This window comes from Sylvia atricapilla, chromosome 1, assembly GCF_009819655.1.
Source record: "Sylvia atricapilla isolate bSylAtr1 chromosome 1, bSylAtr1.pri, whole genome shotgun sequence".
NCBI classification, from domain to species: domain Eukaryota; kingdom Metazoa; phylum Chordata; class Aves; order Passeriformes; family Sylviidae; genus Sylvia; species Sylvia atricapilla.
The window spans coordinates 66,382,623-66,406,677 of record NC_089140.1 but is presented as its reverse complement, the minus strand read 5'-3'; positions in this window follow the sequence as shown (position 1 = coordinate 66,406,677).

Genomic DNA, 24,055 nt, shown 5'->3' with positions numbered 1-24,055 from the left:
TGTATGTATTAATAAACACATATATTAATCTATAAAACTTGTCTCACTGATGTTCCTTTGGAGTAAGTTTTTTTTGATAGGAAGCCCAGGTAACTTTATTCTTCAATAAGGAAAGAGTCAACTCTTCAGCACTGATTGTGATGAGATTTATTTCTATGAGATAAGAAAATATGGACCTACACAGAAAATTTACTGAGAGTTCTGTGGAGACATATTCTGCTCTCAGCTTCATCCTCTTAAGTCAAATTTACTATCCTTTATTTCTCACTTGCCTTCCAAATTTGAAGATATCGTTAAAGAAAAACAACCAATATTGCTGGGTGTATGGAAATTCAGACTTACAAAAAATGGCACAGAAGAGAACAAACTGGTGTCTGATGTACCAACCTGAATCCTAAGGTTTGGTTCAGCAGGGGACCACTGTTTTTTTCAGCAGTCGCGTGTATTTGGCACAAGCAGTTCTGTCCCTGACAGCTAAATAGATGAAGCAGATGACAGATTTTAAAAGTGCTATACCTAGAAAATGATACCTGGTTTATCATGTGTAAATGTGGTACATTTGGTTGTTGAAATGTGATCTGCTGCTTCTTTTACAGATAAGTAAGTGCTGGTTTTAGTCTGTTGTGTTTTTGAGAACGTGATCATTGTTAAGTGAATTTGCTGCTGTTTTTAGGGGTTTGCCCTAATTACATAACGCAGAGTCCTGGGATGAAAAGGTTAAGCTATTTCAGTGTACCCTATCAGTAACGTGCCACCTTTGTCCAGACTAATTCTCTTCTTTGTTCTCCAGCTACGGCTGTGCTCAGCTGGAAATATGTCCTGAATATACACTAGATGGCAGGCGGGTCAGGGGGCTGGAAGCAAGCCTTGCCCACCCATCACACAGCCCTCTCTCCTGCCTCCAAAAGATCAATTGGTCTTCCCCAGGCCTCTACAAAGCACATTTGGCTCGCTGTACTGGATGTGAGTATGCAGTCAGTCAGTGGACTAGAAGCAGATCTAGCCCTCTGCCCACAGGATGCTAGGCCATGTTGTTTCTGACAGATTTGCTTTTGCCTTTTAGCCGACACGGAGTAGATGCCCGATCAGTAACAGCTCGATCAGTAGCAGCTGTTGTTGAGAATAAAGCTTGTGTTAGAGAAGTGGACGTGTTAAAGAAGTGCTGTCAGCACCTGAGGCAGGCTCTGATGGCTTGTCTTCAACAGTAGACTCCTGTATTTGCCCTCCAGGAGACGATGGCAGCTTGTCGCAAATTTTTTGTAGCAGAACATCTTTCCAATGCTCTGCGATGCCCCAGGATGAAAGATGCCCTCAACGTTGCCCTTAAAGTGGTGATCTCATTGCAATGCCAGTATGTACAGCCTTGAATACATTAGTGCTTACTGCAGGATCCTTTGGGAGCTGTTGTGACACAAGGTCAAACTCAGCCTCATGTAAACTTGTGGTGCTTGCTTGACCCACAGCTCTGTCACTGTAACAAAAACGCTGTCAGCTTTCACCTCTCCCCATGTCCTTGAGGAAAGGGTGAATTTGAAAGAGGATGTCACATCACTATCAGATTATGCTAATGTCATAGGTGAGTCTCACAGGGCTCTATGAATGAACCACATTTTAAAATAGGCTTTCCTATAGTTCTCTGTTTTTCCATTAGTAGTGGTTGTAGGGAAGCCATGAGTGGCCATCAGTTGCTTTTTCTGTATCAGACAAAAAATTTCCTCAGTGTTGAGTTGCTGTCAGACGCATTTAGGATTCTGCTCTGATGTGAGAATTCCTGAACTGGTGCACCTCTTCTGATTTTAATGATCAAGTATTCTTCAGATTTTAAGGACATAGCTACTCGACAGACAGACTCATGCTAATGCAGTTATTGGTACAGATAAAACAAGTCTCCACTGAGGGTCTTAGGTAGTTTCTTATAGCTGTCGCAGGGCTCAAGTACTTCCATAGTAGCAAGGCAGTTTTTATTGCCAGTTCATCTAAACCTAATCAGCACACCTCTGGATAATAAATGGTGGAAAACATGCTTTTTTTCCTATACTTTTCTACACTTTTTTGCACTTTTCCAAACTACTGCTATTTGTGGCTCTGTATCAATAGAGAATTATTGAGAAACAAATGCTCATGTAGTTTCAATTGCCTTATGAGTAGTGAAATAGTCAGGAGTCTTGAGAGCAGCAATGGGAAAATCTCACTTTGAATAAACCTTTGGATAAACTTGTATATTTTAGTGTTTAGAGAATGCAGAAAAAACTACTACTGAAAAAAACCCACCCCGTAATTAAAATAAAAGGAATCAGACCTAGATAATTTTTAATCTAACCATCTGACGCTTCCTAGAGTACCTGCACATTTTCTCTAATAGGACAGTAATGCGCAAATACTACACACAAGCACATTTGTCTTTTCTTCTTTTTGAGTCACTGAGGAACCACTCACTAAAACTAGGAAACATTTCAGAAGAGGAAAATGAGAAAAGAGCAGTAGAGACTTGACTGAGTGAATTGGTAGGTGTATTTATACAGACATAAACACTGAGAGGCTCCTTCCTTGAGCAGCAGGCAGCCCTAAAGGAAAGGTAAGAAACCCTTCCTCCTGGAAATGTGGTTTGAGACATAAAGACATGAAGACAACAGGTCAGAATGAGAAAAATGAAAATATGGAGCTAACGACTGGCCAAAAATTCTGTTCTCTTTCATATATGTGCAGTCACAGGGTTTATTTGCAGCAAGTCTCCTGAAGCTGGTATTGCTAGTGAAAGTAAATATGAAGTAAAAAACAAAGGCTCCTTCATTTGTTCTTTGTGTCTTGATCTCTTTCAATTTTTAATGGCTGGAGACAGAAATCTACAAAGTAAACAAAAAAATTAAAAATATAAAATTGGAATTAAGCAATACATTTTATAACTTTTTAATGCATCTTTTTCCAATAAAGCAACTTTCTGAAAGGCAAAGTCTTTTTGGAATATGTTATAGACCCAGGCCAACACCAACTCTCTCTGTGGGAGGTTGACCTTGTGAGAAGAAATTGACATTTAGCTTTTGGCAAGTGTGTTGGTTTGATATTAGCATATACTTCACCTAAAGGGGAATCTGTATTAGTATGGACATATCAGATGAAACTCTGCTATTGAGATTCATGGTGCTTTACCCAGGATTGCAGGAAGGAGTTACATGCAAACCTTATGAGTTTAAGAATTTCGGGTTTTGTTGACCATAAACCCATGAGTTTGATAATGGATCTACCAGAAGAAAACAGGGTCAGAAATAGAAGATTATCTTGTTGTCCAGTGCCTCTGCAAAATCACAGTTCTCCTTTTCCTAGATGTTAGTGTGGTTTTTGGTTTTGGCTTGGTTTTCTTTTTAAAATTTAGTTTTTTGTACTGATCTCTCCTCCTTTTCCCTGTTGCTCCCTGCAGTGATCTTCAGTCTTGCTTCTCCATCAAAATTTGCCAAAACCATACATGGCAAGACAGACTTTTTTTTATTCAAGTGTTTATTTACTTCTGTTTTGGAAAGCATTTTGTGGAGGTGAGGAGCCAGGATTATGAGATGGTGGGTATTTGAACCGATTACAGTGAGGAAATATAATGCAAAGGAAGCAGGTTATGGTTATAAGCTGCTGGTTGTTTTCAACACATCAGTGACATTTGGAAATATCTGGTTTAGAATTTTTTGAGCCTACAATCTGAGGGATTGTAATTGAGTTTTACTTCTTGGGAGCTCACAGAGGTTCATACAGTGGTATATAAAATATACACAGAGATCAAGTGGTTTGAAATTCAGACTGATTTTCTATCTTTTTTTTTTTTTTTTTTTTTTCTTTTTTTTTTTTAATGTGGGAAAAAGGAATAAACCCTCAAAACTCTTTCATTTAAGGCCAGTTCCTACCAGCAAGGGAAATTTAATCTACTCAAGCCACCAAATCATTGAGTACATTTATTCATTAAAGTAATCAATCAGTGGAAGTAGGTTTTTCTTTTTATATATTAAATGGCAAAAATGATGAGTTCATAAAAATGTCAAGAAATTTTCATCTCTGCTATCTCTTTTCTAAGGTCAGCTGTCTTCAAACGTATTATCCCATTTGTGGGAATCTTACTTTTTCTGTCTTTCTTGTAGAAAGCTGAGCATTGAGTATTACACAGAGATTAAAATTGAGCAGAAACTATAGAAAATGTCAAACATAGCAGAAATCATGACACTTGCTCTTTTGACTGGTCACAAAAGCATCAACAGTTGTTAATTTTTGAAGCTAGTATTCTGGCAGTGTTACGTTAATGCATCAGTCACAGCAACTTCTTGTTTACATTTTTGCTAGCGTCTACAAGTTTGTCAAGATCTATCATCTCTTTCTCTTATGCAGTTGGCTTCTTTTATTTTGACAAATGGATCCTTTTCAAGAAGTTATGTATGTGCCTTGCACATCATCATTTGGAAGCAGGAGACAGCATAGGGATTATCATTTCTCTCTACCGTTTATAATGCAGTCTGCTTCTTTGAGATCTTTTAGAGGAAAAGACCACTTTAGTGGAAAAGGGTGAATAAAAACATCAACTGTCCATTCGCCATGGGAAATAAAATCACATGCATTGTTTGCCTGATTCTCTCTAAACCTAGAAATGAAGCTCCTTTTGTTTTGGGAAAGGTGAAGTGCCTCCCAGGTTTGTCTTTGAGCTCTTGTTCATTTAGGAATGGAGGAATGTAAAGCAACCAAATGAATCATGAAATCAGTATCTTACATCTGCAGACAGTCCTTTAAAACAGCCTAACCCAAATTTATGAAACACTCTTTAAGACCTCTGAGTGAGAGACCTTAAATGGTTGTAACTGTTCTAAACATCAAAAATGTAAGCATGTAAGGAAGAGATGAAATAAAAGGCATTGTCAATATTTTGGGTAAAATTTCTTAGGTGGTGTTTCCTGATCTTCTCAGGAAGATATGGGACCACGCGCCATGCCCCAATCTCCAGAAAAGGAAGGATATTCACAGGTAATTTCCTGAAGTAAAATTCTGTCCTGAAATGTGTTGTTACCAGACCATTAGTTTGTTACTATTGAATTTGGTGACAGGTTTAAATGTGCGAGTGTAAAAAAGACATTCTGATCTTCCTCAAGAGTGTCAGGAATATCTACTACCTCCCGCAGCAATCTGTGGCCAATTGACAAAGGAAACTGATTGACAGCAGTCCTGAAGTATGGACTAATTAAATATATCATAATTAGGTTGCAGTGAACACAAATCAGCTTGACCCAAAAAATTTTGGTTCCCAAATGTCAGTAAGATTTTATGTTTAGCTTTGTAACATGGTCAGGGTCCAGAAGCAGTCTCTTAATAACATGGGCATCTTTGATGTCCATTCTTACTCCTTAGAGTTTTAAAGTTGACTAACAAATATCCGTGGAGCAAGCAGACTCTAAAGGGCAGCCAAAGGCCTGTTTATGTGGTGAAATCAGCATGGGGTAAGGTAAGATGAAAACTGAGGGTACAGAAGCTGTCTGTACTCATTCTTCACAGGGAGAGTGGTGAGCCCTCAGGGTGTGCTCAGATGGCCCCAGCCAGTGCTTGCTGAGGTAGTTTAAGGGGTCACTGTCCCTGGGTGTCTGCTTTGTCCTTTTGCTGGAGATTACTGCCCTTATTCCAGTGGAGATGGAAAGGAGCTCATGGCTACCCTTCCACTGTCCTCTTTCAAAACCTGCTGTGTTTGTTGAAATTAGCCACGAAGACTGATTTGTGTTTATGAGCTGAGCTGCTGTTGATGGAGGCTGAAGAACCAAACCACACTTGGCTTTGATGCCCCAGCTAAGGGTAGAGAACTGCTGTCAGAAGCATGGTGCAAGGTACCATAATGACATGAAAGTTTTAAGAGCAGCCCTTTGTGAATGTAGTGGAATAGGATATCATGTATTTTATGATTAAAAGCCTCTACACAGGGGATCAGGGCAGAATAGGTGGTGGCTTACATGCTTTCAGATTATGGTCTTGCACCAACTTCTTTGGCACATCAAAACAGCTCTGCAAATTTCAGTTATTCAAAGACACAGTAATCCTGTTTCTTTTGAGGCAGAGCAACACATATTATTTAGATTTCATTTCAATCTGGCAATCCTCGTGTACTGGATGACAGTAAACAGAGCGGAACTTTGCCCCAGTAAGGAAGTGCAGCTACAAAGCAGCAGCAATCATTATCCCTCATTGGGAGGACAAAACCTGTTCAGATCCTGCTGAGCATTTCCTTGCATGTCTACTGCATACAGTGTATACATGTAAGTAAATTTTTTCTTGAGATTTTGATGTGTTCTATGACTCTTAGTACATATCCTAGGTCTTGGGACTGGGCTGTATCAGTTTCTTATAGGATGCAGTATTTAAGTAAAGAGAGCAAAGAGGCTGAGATGCAATCTTAGAGACAGTCTATGCAACTTGGAGGTCAGTTGGTAATAATTCCTTGAACACTCAGCAGAGAGCTAACAGAACATCTTTAATTGCTTTGCATTTTTGGAGGAATTCAGGTATCTTAAAGATATGCAGAAAACACAGCTAATGTCAAGCCACTGTAGTTTGGGCTCACAGCTGTAGTATCCCAGCCTATGGGCTAGAAATGACCGAGCTTTACTACCCGTCAGAAATACCTACAGATTAATTATTTTAATCTACAAAAGAAAAATATTATGAATACCATTTTATGCTTGTAAACTGAGTTTATCTTCTGGTCATTGGCAAAATGACCAATTTGGGGATAAAGGAGGATGTACACAGAAAAGATTGGTGTATATGCCACGTGATTTAGCAGAGTTGGTTGGAGCATGGTGCTGATAATGCCAAGGTTGTGGGTTTAATCTGTATACAGGTCAATCACTTAAGAGCTGGACTTGATGACCCTTCTGGGTCCCTTCCAACTCTGAATATTCTGATTCTGTGATCTATCTGGCTGTAACACATCTTTCTCCTCTCTACCCAAAACTTTGACTATGTGTAAATGAATATACTCACTAGCATGTTCCACTACAAGGAGCAATTCACAAGCTTAAATCCAGCAGTATACCATGCAACAAATACTAAGGTCATCTGCTGTAGCAACCTCACCAGCACTGAGACTTTTCTGACTAAGTTTCATCTGCACTTGCCTGGGTATAGTCAAGGGGGAAGATTTCAGGAACTTCAGGCAGATCTTTTGCAACAGGTTTTCTTATGAAAAAAATATACCACGTCCTCATACAAGTGGTTTTATGAACACCCTGAAAGGCAGCTGGATCAATATTGATAATAAAGGGGAGAAACCTGGAGACCTGTGGCTCTTCCATGCACCATTACTCACACTGAAGATCCGGTGTTTGCCATTTGGCATGCACGAGGACTTTGCTGTAATGGAGGCACCCAGCTCTGCTCAGCAGAGTAATTTTCCATCCTCCACTGATACTGATGCCAAAAGCTCACTTCCAACACATCAGATCACTGCTTCTTTGAGAAGCAAATACATGAAGGAGTCCTTGGATTTGCAGAATGTTTTGTCTATTTCTATTTCACAGCTTGTCTTGCTTCTACTGTACTTTATAACATCTGAATTCTGTATGGGCAATAGAGCACGTGTTGGTTCTGTCCTGTGCTCTCTACCCTGGAACAACAGGGGCTGCTGGTCAAATGGCTCTTATTTTGTGGTTCTACCAAAGTGGGAATGCAAGTGGCAAACAGGTGGAGGAAAATCATCAGTGTCACTCAAAACCTTTCCTTTCCTATTCCAGTACTTCGACTTGAGATTCCTCCTTGAAACTACCTTATCAACTGAAAATGCTCAGTGATTCTTATAGAATCCAAAGGGGAGGGAAATCCTATGAAAACACACCATTCTAGGCCCAAATGGACTTCCACTCTTTACAAAGTGTGTTTTGCCACCAGTACGAACGACACCGTTTGGGGTCAAGCCTTCCACAGGCACTGATCCTTTCTTTTTTCATTCATATGATAACAAAACCACACTAAAACAGAAGGGAAGAAGTACTTAGAGCTCTGAGGAAACACTGGGCAGGCCCTCGGGTAATTAAATAACCCAGTTCCACTGTAGCCAGTGATGTATACTGTATTCACTGAAGTTACACCAATTTTTCCTGTCCAAAGCTCAGGCTGACAGTGTTTGAACAGATCATTGTTCTGTAGGCTGCTGCTCTTTCTGTACATCTGGGTGGGGTAGAAATCAGAGGGCAAATGCAGTCCTCGGGCAACACTTCAGAAGTGTTACATTTTATATGAAGAAAAGTAAGTTATTATCAGATTGACTCCAGCTCATTTTTCACAGCTTAGTTTTTACAGAGATGTGTAACTGCAGCTGGACACTGCTTGTAGTAGTTAAACTTTATGGTTGTTGTGAGGGTCCAGTCACTTGGGGGGCTTGCAAGTGCAGCTTCTTGGTCTTTGCAGCCACACCTGAGTCCTGCTGGCTTTCACCCACCTGCTTAACCTCACAGATGAGAGGCAGAAACTTTTCACCTGGCCTGATCTCTCACATTGGTACAAATATATTCATGTGTTTATAGCTGCAAATAATTAGCATATTTTAAAAACAAACAAAATGAAAGCAAGCATGAAATGGAGACATAGGATGTGAAACAATAAGCACTTTGGGGGTAAGGCCCAGTTTCCAGAGGCAGCTGACAATTGCCTCGTGCCATAGGGAGAGGTGTTGCTTTCCATAGACCATGGAGTCAGTGATAGCAGTGTCTTGACAGAGAGGAAGGAGGAGAAATCTTTTTCTGACCCTGACAGACAACAAACTCCTACCCTGAAGCCTAATGTCTGATTAGTTTTTCAGGTTTTTTACTGAAAGCCTGTTAAGTAATGAAATAGTTTCTTCCTATGACCAATACTATTTTATTTTCAATATACCATTTGATGTATTCCTCTTAGTTTTTTTCTGACATCAACTTAAATACTTATGCTACCCCTCCTGAAGATGTGGAATTGCAAACTGACAAGCCTAGTTAGTGAGATCTGAGTCAGTAATACCTCCAGAGATTAAGGGGACAGAATATTTATAAGCAATTTAATATTTTAGAGTACTTTTCACAAAGAAAAAAAATCTAACAATTAGGTACTAATATAAAAAGAACAAAATAGTATACTGCTATAAGGTCAGGTTTATGTAATATGTTTTGTACTCTAACCACACAAAGAAAAAAGTAAAGTATTTGATTTCACTCTGAACTTTATGCCTTTGATAAATTTAAGATTATTATTGTATTTAAGCCATTCTATGTCCTCAGTGGGAGTTAAGGCACTCAGCACTTGCAGAATTGAAGTAAGGATGTGAGCAGTAATTTGACCACTCTTGAATTGTATTGCCTAATATCTGGGAAGGATCAGGAAGACAATCCTTAGCCCTGAGCGTTATATACAAATGAAATAGGGGTTATCTGGGGGCAGCATAATTCATTAAATGTTCCCTCTAAATGTAAAACACCAAATTCCCTCGGTACAGTCAGCCTTTCTATGTGCAGTCTGGTTGTGACATAAAAAAAGATATTACAGAAAGAGTAAACTGAAATTCATAAAAGCCCAGAAGTTCACTGTTAAAGCTCATTCTATTTTCTCATTACTCCTTTCAACAAACAAACAGAAAAAACATTTTAGGTATCACAGTCCTCTGAAAAAATTGTCTGATTTTAGAAGGTGGGACTAGATTCTTAGGTGGTATCAATCAGGAGATTTACATAAATTGTAATCCAATTACCCTGTAGCTCTATCAGCCGAGAATCTGATCCAGGAGCTGTAACAAAAAAAGCATCCATGTGTAGCTTCATCTTCTCCTCATACATCTCTCTTCTACTTCAGGCCAGTCTGGGAAAAATTTCAAACAAATACTTTGATCAGACTTCTGTGAAGACTGCACAGAATTACACTGGGGCAAAAAACACCCCCAGTTTATTTCAAGGGAAGAGGTAATGTGGCCAGACCAAAGTTCAAAAACATCTCATAACTGTCGTTGTACTGTAAGACATGTACAGCACCCCATTGCACAGACTGTGTGTTCTTCCCTTTGATATATTTATTCTTACACCAAACCCTCTCAAGGAACAAGAATAGTTGTCCAGTTTGGCCAAGCAGGACAGAACAGGGTCAGTAAGTGGTTTGCTCAAGGCTACACAGGAAAACATATCAGAAGAGCATGAGTCTTTCTCATGCTGGGCTAATGCCACAGTCCCCAGACCAATTCTGCCTCCCTAGGTCTCCTGTTATTTAATTAATACAGAGGTTATCGATAATCTTTGGAAAGTCAGTTATTTATTCTCCAGCTTAACCAACACAGAAAAGTGGAAACGTCTGTCTTGTGAGCTGACAAATGTAGAGTGCTGTATAAAGGCAATTGATTTTAAATTTGCTGTTGCCATGCCATTAACAGGAGAGCAGCCCAGTCACTGGGGTGGTTCAAAGGCCCTCCTCTTGGCTCCACCAGCACTGCCCAGTGCCCTGCTCATATTCAGTGGCATGTGAGACAGAGGCACACAGGTAACCAGGCTGGTCCCCCTCCATTTTACAGTCCCATCTGTGCTCACAAAGCTGAGACAAAGTCTTAGGGTCTGAATGAAGGTACTGCTGATCCCAGTGGACATTCAGTGATTCAGCCAAGTGACACTCGCTTTCATTTTAAATTGCCAACAAATGTGAAGAAAAGTTCAAGAAGTCTTGGACAACAGCTTTGTAGAACTTACCCTAAATGAGACTATAAAAATGAGAATATAAAAATATGTAAAAAATTTGTGGAGAAAGAGGATTGGAAAAACCTTAAAAAGGAGCATTTATGTTTCCTTTTCCTTTTTAGGAAGTATGTTTTAAAATTTCCTCATGGAAGTACTGCTGATTCATATATTTTAAAAATACTCTCTTCTTCTTCAGCCTCTCCCACAGTAGGTCAGTCCTGATTCACTGTCCACTGAAGTAGATATTTGTATTTCCTCATGTTTGCATTAGTCTTAGTACATCTAGGATTCCTCTAAAACTTTAGAATACTTTTAAACTATAGATATTTTTAAGTTCTTTAAGAGAGAGTTTGTACTAAAAGTGATGTTACAAGTGGGTAGCAGAAAGATTTTGTTCCTTATTTAGCTGTGACCATGCAGAACTGCAAAGGAGACAGTGAAAGAAATAGGTGAATCTGGCAACTTACTGTTTTTTTGTTGCCTTAATATGGTAAGGTAAGGAACAGGCAAAAGTATGCCTTTTTCTGAGTGATTCCTGTTTTATTCAAAATCCATGAGGGCTTACCTTAAAAATATATGACGCTATTGAGTTCAGCAAGCTGCATGATTTATTCAGCCCAGCTCACCATTTCTTCCTGTCAGTTATATGTGATCAGTTATTGAAAGTGTCTATCACTCATTATATATTTATTTTTTGGAGTTTAGAGACAGTCTTTTAAAAGACTTTCACACAGGAGTATTAGGCCCCAATACTTGAGACCTGACTTTCAGCTAGTCAGTGAAATAAATGCTTTGAGACACATTATGAGTTGATACAAGTCCTTGTAAGCCTCATGTTTCCAATTTACCTCAGCCCTGAGAATCTGTCCTGTTATCACTGACCTGATACCTGGCCATTTTTGGTGCAGTTTTGCTCTAGCACAACTGTGCAGTGTGGCTGAGACATTTTCCCAGAAAAAATGCAAAATGTTATATACCATCTCATGTCAGGTATTCTGTACCTCAAATTGGTGGAACAAAGCATGTTATTTCCACTTAGTGGGAAGAAACCAACATTGTTATTTTTACTGCTCTAGTGTCAGGGCTTTTTATTTCCACTGCAGTGATTGTACAGGCTCTCATAACCAATAAGCCAACATCCACCCTGCCAAAAAAAACAACAAAAACCCCTTGGCTGGTCAGAAGCACATTAGAGCACACAAAAGAAAACTGACTCAGGCTGCAGCTAGAAAGGAAGTGTCTATTCTCCTGATGGTAGTGTAGAATTTGACTAAAATTTACATTTTTCTGACAGATGAACAACCTCTGGATCATTTCCAGTTCTCCTGATGATGCAAGTAGAAAAACCCAAAACAACAAGCCAAGGGCGGGTATAGATTCCTAACTTCAAAAGGGGAGAAGGAAACATCTACTTCTTGCTTGTGGTTGTGTAAAATAAATGCACTTCAGGTTTAAAGCTTCTGTGTAAAATAAATGCAGTTCATGTTTAAAGCTTCTGGAGACCACTGGTCAGATCTAAAGGGCCCAGTTACACCATATCAGACAAAACAAATGTCATATCTCTCTAGAGCAGTGTAAGTTCTAAGAGGATTTCCTCTGAATAAGGGACACAGCATCACTTCTCAAAATTTTCTGCAATGAGAAGCAGCTTCAGGGTGAAACTCTGGTGCCCTGGAAACTTTGTCACAGAGTTGATGTGAACTAGTTCACTGTGAACACTGGCTGTGACCCATTCCCAGATGGCTCTTCCCACTTTTTAACCTCAACTGCCCTCAGTCTTCAACCCTCTGAGTGACCTTTTCTTACAGCACAGCATGGTGCTCTGACCTACTCCAGCTCCTAACAACAGGCTTTCTGTTGCACAGCATGTGAACCTGGGCCAGGAAGAGATGGCTTAGATTTTATGAGGATTGTGCACTACAGAGACATTGCCCCTGAACATGCAGGAAGTTTGATTCTCGGGTTGGTGGAAATCTACATTACTTCACAAATGTAAATAGAACAAGTTGCATTTGTCTTAGCTGAGTGTACAATCTGTAGGTTCTGGACAATTTATTTGCTGTGCTGAGAAATAAAATATCTTGATTTTATTCCTTATCAGTAGAAAAAATAGTTCTCTATTATCCACAAAACTAAGACATACTCGCATTTATACTTCCTCAATAACACATGATGTATTTTTAAATTATAGAAACTTCACCAGGGAAACTAAAAGATACTTTTAGGTAAAAATGATAATTCTGTTATTTGCAAATATAATGACCTCAGTTCAAAAAATTAGCACAAAATGTGTGCAGAAATATAAAAATGAGCCCTTGGACAGAAATGATCACCTTTCACTTTGGAATGTGCATGTTAGTGCTCTTAACAACATTGTTTTTTTCATGAAAATGTACTGAATAATTATGGTCAGTGACTTGAGAATTCACAATATAAGAATAAGAGATATATAATTTTGTAAAGCGCAGAAAATTTTATGAATTTTACTGAGAATTACTTATTTCATGCCGCCACAGCCATTAAATTTGAGGCTGACATCAGCATAAGATATTACTGTATGTTGGGGGACAGTTTAAAAAAGTCTGCTACAAGTGCCTGCAAAAAATAGGAATATTAATTTTAACCCACGATAAACTGTTCTCACTGGTACCAGCCAACATCTGCCTAGTTTCTGCTGTACCTCCTCACTCAGCGACATCTGAGGTGTGGCCATCCCGAACCCTACTTCTCAGAGGCTCTGAGGATAGTGAGCTGGAGAAGATTTCAGTGCAGTCTGAGATCTCACCTGGATCTTTATCAGGGAGCAAGAGCAGCAGCAGCGGGCGGGGAAATGCTGGGCACCGTCCCGCTGGAAGCGCGGCGGAGCTGTGGCCGCGGTCCCCGCCGGGGCGCGGGTGCCGCACGGTCCCTGCAGCGCCGGCTGAGGTCACTGTGGCTCCGCACCTCCCGTTGCTTTTGGAGCAGCTTTTTGCTGCTGGAAAAAAGGATACGGCAACACACGTTTCTATTTTTTTTTCTCCCAGTGCATATAGTTTCTAAAAATGGGGACTAACTGGCTGTTGTAATTTTGATGGAGATTTACCTGTAGGCAAGACGGCAATCAAACCCACACTATTAACGGGAGGCTGATTGAGTTAATGAATATAATTGTCAACTCTACAAACTGATTCAGTCTGTCTAACAATCTATCAGTTTGTCTTTCCTCTTGGAGTTGTCCCCATTTATATATTGCTCTATGGTGGCTGTAGGTGAATACTAAAAATGCCCATAAATATAATATTGTTTGAGGGTGAACTGATGGATGCTTGGCAAAGAGAAAGGGATCTGCTATACTGGGTAACTGGATTTATCACTGTTCAATTAAACACGATAGATTTAGACCAGGCAGCTCAAATAGTAGGTAACATTAACTTTTGATTTCATCATAGAGCTGGTCTGCATGAAATTCAAGTCCTTTACTCATTGAACTAAGTTTGCAAAGGACTCACCCTTAACTTAAATGACTTATTGTCTGATGAATAAAACAGTCTACAGAAAGCATTGCATGTAGATATCAGAGAGACTGATGCTCTAAAGCAAAATGTTCTGTGGAACAGGGAAGAGATAAGGAGATGTGGGAAAACACAAAAAATGCCTTCTGTGAGTCTGAATTTCAGGCTTGCCTGCAGCCCACCAACCTAAACTGAACCACAAAACCCACCACTGGATCTTCAGATTTTCTTCCATACAGGGAGCCCCATGGGCCTGTAATGAAAGGCTTTCCATCCTCTCCATCAGTTCAGAGAAAAAAGAGTGATATATTAGAAGATGAAGACTAAACTACTGAATAGTCAGAAAAGCATAATTCACAGCTCAAGCCAGGGACAAATCCAATTCAGAAGAGCCTTGTACAGATCACACAGTCCTTCTAGAAGCAGTTACTATAAGTGACCTTTTCAGATGTATTGGAAGAAGTGTACATTCAACTTCTGATAGAGGAAGCATATTCTGCTTCCTCAGAGCTTGAACCAGTCCTCAGAGCTGCCATCACTGGAGTGCTGAGGGTCAAGCTACAACTAGAGAGCTAATGTCTTTCCCCTGTGGTCACTCACAAGAGGACAACAAAAATGAGACTACACTATATGTTTGTGGTGAACATTGTAAAGCAGTGTGACATTGGAATAATAGTACATACCTTTTACAGTGGGGAAAAAACCCCTATGTTTGCAGAGAAGCCAATTTTGAGCTCTGCTAGTGAAAGTAAGAAGCAAGAGAGATCAGGATTGCTCCCCAAAGCCAGATCCTCTCTCTTTGGAGCAAAATAAGAGGTATCCTTCGTGTGCTCCAAGGGAAAGATCAGGTGGAATCAGATTGCCCCAGCTCTACTTGTCTGTCTCTAAGTGAGGCTTTTGTGCCTTTAATGGAGGGACACAGTCAGGCCTAGGGAGTCCATAGCTGTGTTTTAATAGAGGACACGAGGCTGTGGCACGGGCCTGATCTAGCTTAATTTATGGAAACAAACACAAATTGCCTGAGAGGCAAAGGGCCACATATTTATATAATTTTAAAAAAGACGTTGTTGGTCTTAGGTAAGTCTCCTAATAAAGAGGTGATCAACTTTTCTGAAATCCATCTCATATACCTGTGTAGGTAATGCTGTGTTTTGCAGTCTTCCTTTCATCTGCAAGATTTTTTCTACCCAAACATAATAACACAATGCCTATCTGTGTTCTGACATGAATCTGTGTTCTTAAAGCCTTGCATGTAGCAGATGGAGAAAGATTTATAACCCATTTGCCCCTTTGTCAGCTATTCCTTCACTAGCTCTCACATGTTACTTATTTAATATAGTAGAAGAGTATTTTGCATGTCCTGTCATGCAATGCTGCAAGCCTCTTTCCAACATAAAGAATCTTCCCCCTCTCAAATTTTCTTTTGCTGTATCATTGTATGTTTCACAGCCAACAACTGCTGAACACACACTATCTGTATAACTGTGAGTTTATCCTCAAGTTAGTTGGATTAGACAGTAGGTTCCAGAGACTACACTGCCATTGAATACAGTTCAAATTTAACATGAAGTTTAATCAATAAAAATAACAACAATAAATTTGTCTCATTCTGCTTTTCTTATGCTGTAGAAATGCCTGGATATTGATGGCTTTCAGTTGTTCCTCAAGAGATACCTTTGTCATTTACTGAGCATTTTGTGCTCCGCAAGAATTCCTATTACAATGTCACAACTTAAATTTGCCTTGCCTCAATGCTCTTGAAATGCCTTGCCAGCTGATGGAAAAGGGAGCCTCATTTGGTGCTTGCATGAAGGTGTCATCTAAATCAACAGTGTCTATAATCTATTTGCATAGGCAAACACTGAAATCCCCTGAAAACAGAAAGAAATATGATTTAAGGAAAGTGAAAAACCTCTATTTCAAAGACTAGAGTGGAACTGCTTGTTAGGAACTTCAATGAATGAGTCAATATCTCTTGCTCAAAACTGAAATGTTAGCTAAAAGTTGAATTCCCTGAGTAAGCCAACTGATTGGAGTCTTAATCATGACCCATAAAATTAATACATTTGTTTACTTTTTAAAATTTATTTTTATGTACATAAAGAATGTCTGATGGCATTTTTCAAAAGGAGGCAAGAAGAAAGCAGGGATTTTATGTTCACTGTTCAGGTCTTGTCTTGCCTGTCTGCCTGTAAGAACCAAAAAAAGTGTTTAAATTATAACATTGGAAGAGTCAGGAGCAAAAGATGTCAACTGTTTAGGGGAGAAAGCATTTTTAGCCTTGATTGTTCTTATTTTTTAATTTTGTTTAATTTTAGTGTCTAAAAAGCATTTGGAAAGAGGATGTTTTTATTTAAAATTCAACATCCAGAGTACTTATATTATAGTGTGAAAGCTACTATATGACTGATATCTTGGCAGATCTCCCAGGGGCTTGAGTTGTGCAGAATTTTACCCATTATTTTTAAAGCAAACAAGTATAAGGGAAAAAAACAAACAGAAGAAAAAAGATTCACAATTTCATTTTAATAAAAGATAAAAATCTTTGGCACATACAGCTTTCACAGACGGCGTTTTGACTGACCATTGGGTCAAGTTCGTTATCTGAAAATATCTGCCCTAAATATAATTCAGAAATAAAAGGGGGGTTTGTGTGATGGTGGTGATTTTTTTTTTACTTAGTACTTTGATAGAGACTTACCCTCCATTTTACCTGAAGGACTTACTAAAATGCACAATCTGAAATACCAGCTCAAATTCAGACACATGGATGAACATGTGGCAGACTGTTTCTCATTGGAAATGGCAAAAACCTTTCCACTTACTTTTAATACTTATTTACTGATTTTTATGCTGCACCGGTAACACCGTTATCTCAGCACTGACAGAATAATATAAACTGTAAAATATCTTCTTTGAGACATTTAAACCTTTGCTGGATAAAATGCTAGTAAATGTGATATTATTAAGAAATAATCCTGCACAATAGTAAAAGACATTATATCCTTATGAGTAAAAGGAGTTTCTCAATTTTTAATATTTTTAAATCTGTGGTAGGAATAAGATAATGTTCTTAATTTGTTACTTTTTAGTAGAAGATCAAAGCGCATTATAAATTTAACCTTGATTTGAACAATACATTTCCTTCATATTCTCTAGGCCTGGGGTTTTTTGAAATCATCAACTTTTGGGTGGGTGTTTAAGGCAATATGTGCTCCCTCTGTGCCCAAAAAGTAATCTAAGTAAATTTCCATGGTTAAAAACTTAAGTGTAAACATTTTTAACCATAGAATCTAGTGTAAAATGGTTGCCTTAACTTTCCAAATGTGCTCACGTACTATGGTGGTGGGCAAAACATGACAACTAAACTCAGGAGGTCATGTTAGAGAGAAGATTGTTCAGTACACAGGTGGCTGCTTTAATTTGCAGTTCCCCACTGTTCAGCAACTCTGGGATCAGCTTTATGAAGAAGACATCCTGTTCCTCAGCCATGCTAAGGCAGGTACTCAGGGAGCTTTGTATTCATATACTTATTTCGTGTCCCTGGAGTTGAGTTTATTGATTACTCACATACTTAAACTTTAACAGCTTTGTTAAGATGGGGACTAATTTACTTGTAGTCAGTCCCCATTTCGTGCAACAGGGAAATACAGTTTTTAAAAAGGGAACAAAGGAACAAACCAAAAAGGATATATGCACTTAAAACAGGCTTTAGACAGATTTGAGGTGTTCTGGTACATGACTGAATCTACCCCATAATGTTAAAACGGCTTTTCTTCCAAAACATGGGTGGACCTATTAATCACTAAGGGCAACAGTTACAGTGGCAGCATGTGGCAGACTTTGGTAGTGAGAGAAAAATAGTCTGAGTAAATGCTATACTTTCTTCAACACTGCACACTACTTTAGCATAACTTATTTTGAAAGGTTAAAAGATGCAGTTTGAGACAGCTGGTAAATATGGTTTAGAACGACTTCTGATCCATATTATGCCATTTTCTCTCAGTTTTTAAAATTTTTAAAATAAATAATTTGACTGAACAAAGGTGAATTTCATCATGCTATTCCCATACATCTATTTTTTTAACTTTATAATGGTTCACATTTAACTTTATAATGGTAATGTGAAATCACCTAATACTCTTCGCAGAAATATTTAAGTCCAGTAATAAAGAGAAGAACCAATTTGAAAACAAAAAAAGGAACAGATGGATAAAACTGCAAATATAATTTCAGTTTAATCTAATTAATTACAGAAGCAGAATGATGCTTTCAGTATTAGAATTTGCCAATGCTGAGGCTGATTTCTCTGCTCCAGAGTACAGCCCCCAGAAAGGGCTCCTTTGGACTAATTGCATCTACTGGATAGACAGATAAACAACTTGTTTACTCTAAAAGTTGTTTTCTGAATAAAAATAAAGCCCATTATTTTTGGAGACAGCCTTCAGCCAAACTTTAAAACACAACTGTTCTCCATTCTGACTTCTCTCATGTATTTTTTATTTTATTTTATGATTAGTATTTCTTTGCAAACAGTCATTCTAACCAAGCAGAATTTACTTACATCCTGCAGTGGGACAGTAAGCCCCCAAGAGATATTGATTTGCAGGAACCTCTTATGTCCCATTTTCCAGCTGTGGGAAAGTGATTTTCAGGGAAGGGAAAATGACTTGTCTAAAATCACACAGTGAGATTAATGATACAGCCAAGCATTGAACATTTAGGCTGTGGTCAGATGATTGCTAAGATTGGATTTATGCATTACTGGATCACCTGGCCATAGAAATTTGGTGCAGACAGGCATGCACTCCTGTTGAATTATTCACAGCACATCAGATGGTGCTTATGTCAGCTGGTGTCCTGAGATAGCCCAGAGTGCCGTATATCCCATATGCCATTCATTCTCATCTATCAGGTGTAGTTTGGGATGATGGCCTGTTGAACTGTGATAGGGAAGTTAGCTTCTGCTTATGAGGTTGTTATTACCACAGAAAAAACCCTGGGAAGTAACCATGACACAAACAAGGCACTGTTTTAATGTCACAACCTGTCAGGGCATCACAGATCCAGGATTCAGTAGGTGGCAACATGGATCTGTTGTTGGCTCTGCCCCGGGAAGTGCCTATTTCCTGCCACAAGCTGGTGATGGAGGAGTGCAGATGTGATGCCCAGAGTGTGGTGTTTCACGCTGGGCTGCATGAGCAGAGAACAGAGGACAGAACTAATTGTTTTGCCAAATCTTTTCTCATTGTTGGTTAAACAGAACACAGTAGGCCAAGAAATGGCAGATTCCTGTTTTCTGAGGCATCTGGGTCTGTGAGAAGAGCTCTAACCACTACAGGAAGTTATACTTAAAATATGGGGAGTGTTCCCCAACATCACCTTGTAGATGTTTCTCAGGAAGGTGCCCACCCAACCAGTGATATTTACTGAACACTGAGGAGAAAGGGTCTTAAACTATCTGAGAGGTGGCAGCTCTTGACTCTTAGCATTTCAATCTGAATCAATCTGGGCAAGATTGATTGCAACTTCAGCAAGACAATGCTGATACATTTTTGGAAGGATCCCAGCTCATTATGAGTGAACTATGCAGGAATTCAGAGTGAAAGTGGCTCAACTCAATATGTATCCTTTTTCTATGTTCTGTGACCTGTCCTGATTTTTTATCAACATCTTGGGTCACTGCAATATGGTGCTGGGGTCATCTTCAGCTGGTTTCAGAGACCTCATGAAGTTTGTATTCTCTGTATTCCTCAGCTGCTGCCCTGGAGACAGGACAGTCTGCTGTCATGGTCATGTTATTTTGGTTTCCAAAAACCTCCCATGCCACACTTACTCCAGTTCATCCAGCTCAACCTAAACCAGAGATAAGACAGTAGAATTATAGACTAGTTTCGGTTGGAAGGGTCCATCAGAAGTGATATAGCCCAATGCTCCTCCAATAACCAGCAACATCTTCAACTAGATCAGGTTGCTCAGTCCTTTCCAACTTGGCCTTCAGTATTTCCAGAGATGGAATGTCCACCTCTCTGGTCAAATGCTTCCGAGGCTTCACCAACCACATTGTAAAAGAGTTGTCGTTTATATCTAGTCTAAGTTGACCCTTTTTTAATTTAAAACCATTTGTCCTTGTCCTGTTGGAACAGGCCCTACTGAAAGTCTATCTCCATGTTTCTTATATGCCCCCTTTATGTACTGGAAGTCCAGAATAAGGTCTTCCTGGAACCTTCTTTCCCCCAGGCGGAACAAACTCAGCTCCTTCAGCTTTTCCTCATAGGAGATGAAGGTGACTTGAGAAGACCTGTCTGATTAGGCTTTGAATCTTTAGGATTTACATAATCTGTTCTGGTGGCTCAACTGTGAGTTGGTAACCACCAGCTGAAAGATGGTAAATGACAACTGAGGACAGTAATGAATAGTTAGAGGTTGTAATATCTTGAAGGCTCCAATTACTGCCGTTGCTACTCTGCGACTGTGCCTGAAGACAGAGTGTGGGAGTGACTCGACTTTGCCAGTGACTAAGCAATTAGCCCCAAAGGCAACATGGCACATTTCTGTGGGCCTCCATTTCCCATCTGCAGAAGCAGAGCAGTGCTGTGCATTCACTTTAACTTAGCACATTCTGCTTTGACACTAAGTGTGAGGATTCAACTATAAACTGGGATTTCTGAAATGCATCATGAGGGAACTAGGCATCTACTCAAATATAACTAAAACAGTAGTTAGAAATTACTGGAAGTGAGCCCATGTCCTTGCAGTAACAACAGTTACACTTCATCTCCTTCATATCCTCTTTTTCATATAGAGAGATCAGAAAGACCTTATTTCCCCGTATTAAGATCACATGGCAAACATTTTCTGGGAGCAAAATGCCTGCTAAAGCATTTTGGTTTATGTAAAGGCACAAAGTAGTATTACCTGTGGGACTTCAGGCTGCAGGGGCCTCCAGGCAAAATACTCTACATGCTGAAGAGGAAATGCAGTTACTGAAGTCAAGTTTATGTTTTTTAACCTATTTTTCTTGAGATAACTTTGTCAGATTGTCAAACAAACTCTCCAAAGGGATTTGAGTCACAACCACATTAAACTGGAATCCAATCTTGTTATGCTGGCCTCAGCGAGTGGATATTCCCTCTGAGCAAGCCTGCACTGTATTAAGCTGCCTTCTGTTTCTTCAACCTAAGCTGTGAATGTATAATCATATTTCCTTTTGAAAATGACTTGTTTTTCTTCATTACAGAAACAGGATTGATTTTCCTACAGAGTGTTACACTTGTCGAAGCAGCTATAATCAAATTGCAATGTAATGTCCCTGCACAAGTAATTCCCACAATTAAAATTGTAACCATTCTGGGTACCTGTTGAGTTGGATTCTAACCTTCCTGTGTATCTGGAATCAGTCCACTGAGAACATGGGCCAAATCCACAGCTTTGCAAATCAAAGTCACTGGAGCTGTATCTGTGGGCACCCAATTGTGGATATAACTGACTGCCTTCAATGAAGTAAACAAAATCACTTACTAATACTGGTATGACAAGTGGAAAAAAGTAGGACCAATAAGTCAAAATAAATTACTTTTTACATCAATGAATGACAGAAGCTGCATAGTTTTTGTAATTTTCCAATATTCCAACCCTATCCTCATGTAACCCTTGAGTAAAATTAAGTGGAGCTGGATACAAGGAGAGCAATGTTTCGAAAGTTGGCTCAGGATAGGCTTCAGTGGCCCAAGAACTACAGTGACAAGCCATGTAAAAAGTTCACTACTTCAGTAGGCTGTATTTTGGGTGATCAATCTTTAATTTAATTTAAGATTAATTTAATGAAGATATTTGTGTCAACCTTGAAGAATGCATAAGCTTAAACTGCATCTCTTTATATGTGTGATACTCAAGTGCTGCCTTTGCTATGATATTACTGAAACAATTTTACAGGTCATTCTCCAGACTTCCAGTCATCATTTATAGCTCTGGTCAAGGTGGGTCAGTCAGTTCAAATTCACCTTTCCTGGATAAAACTTCTAAGAGAAGGCAAATGTGGTTACCTTCCCAAGCACATCATGGCTTTCCTATGCACTGGTCACAAAGGAGGAAGCCACAACCCTTGTTAAATGGGCTGATGCTCAGTTACACTCCATGCCTTCCTCTTTTCTCTCTCACACACACAGTCATGTGCACATCCACATGCACACGCTCCTGCAAAATGCTGACAACCTAAATTAAAGGCAAATAATTAAGACAAAAATGCACTTTAAATATAAAGCTGAATCACAGCTCCCACTGCCTGGCAGCAGCTAGGTGATACAAACCTGCCCTAAGGGTCAGCTCTGGAATTCCTCTGTTACAGGGGAACTAATGCTTAAAGCAGTGCAAACAACTGTGCTGCTGGATTTGCAGCTCCACCTATTTTCTGAAGGTCAAGCAGCCTGAACTCCCTGCAGACACACACTGCTGTGTGTGTGCACAGATACACACACACACACACACAGATGTAAGTAAAAATAAACAAAGTATTTACCAGCATGCCTTTCACTTACATCCACTTAGTATTATCTATTGTAGTCATTCCATTGGAGAACAACATGTTATTAAGGGAGGCCAGCTCTGCCAAGTGTTAGTCCCCCAGAGGGGACTCATCCATGTGTTAAACATTTTAGCTCTCGTAATAGAAGGCTATGCTGTATATTTCAATGACAATTCACTTAGCACTTACAGATGAAATACTTGGGAGTGCATCCTAGCAAGCAATGTTTGCTTTTGATACTGAAAGTGGGCAATAAAATCACATAGTGCATACTGTTTGTGAGGCAGATGCTCTTGTGGCAGCCAGCAAACCAGATACTCAAGTTCATCTTGGGTGCTCAGTGTGTGCATCAGACTTGCCCTGAACACACTCAGCTTCCAGACGCAGCAGATGGTTAGGAGAGTGGAGTGGCTGAAGAGCCTAAGAAATGCAACATTCCTTTATAACCAGGCAAACAGAGACTGCTTCCTTCTGCACAGCAGTCATTCTTAAGACATCCTGTAACAAGGAAGATGAAGATATGTCAGGCTGCTTCATCTGATTTAGAAGAGAGACCAAATTTCACAAAACTTTGTTGCTATGAACAGAGACTTATTTGACAGGAAGGAGGAAAAAAGCAGGAATTACAGGAAATAACTAGAGATTCCTCATGGGGTGTTTCACCCAGTGCTCTTCTCAAACAGTCTGGCATCCTGAAGTGGCCTGCACTACAGAAGAATGTTCCAGTTCTGGTTTCCTTTGAGTAGATTTGACTTTGTCTCATTTAAAGCAAATATGTTGCTTTGTTGATGTGAAAGTTTTGACGACACAGCACCCTAATTGTTTGCTGCTCTTGAGAAACACAAACCTGCAGCCAATGCTCTATGACATGTTTTTGTGCTTCTCGTTGTTATAGCTTTCCACCAACTGATCATCACAGCAAGTCAACCTGCAAATAAGTACTCCTGAGCACTTTAATGAGGCCCTTATCTCTGGCCAACTTAGGAATACTCATTGGGCTTTCCCCCTGTTGAACAGCAGCAACTCCAAATAACCCTCCCATTAAAACAAATGCGCTGCTGTCAGAGATGTCAGGTTGAAGGGCCAGCAGGCTTCTGAAGCCGCTATTGCATCATCCTTTTGTTGGGCCAAGGTACAATGCCTACCGGAGTGATTAGAGCAATTACTCAGCACTGTTTGTCACAGTCAATCAGATCTGACCAGCATGAATGCAGCCGTGACCTAGACCTGCCTCTCCAGCAAAGCATTATTGTTGGTTGTCATCTCCGTCTTCGGTAGCTCCACGCATGTGTCTAAGTTGGAAGTGCACTAAGAAAACTTCCTAGCAATTATTTCTCTTTCGTTTCTCTCCT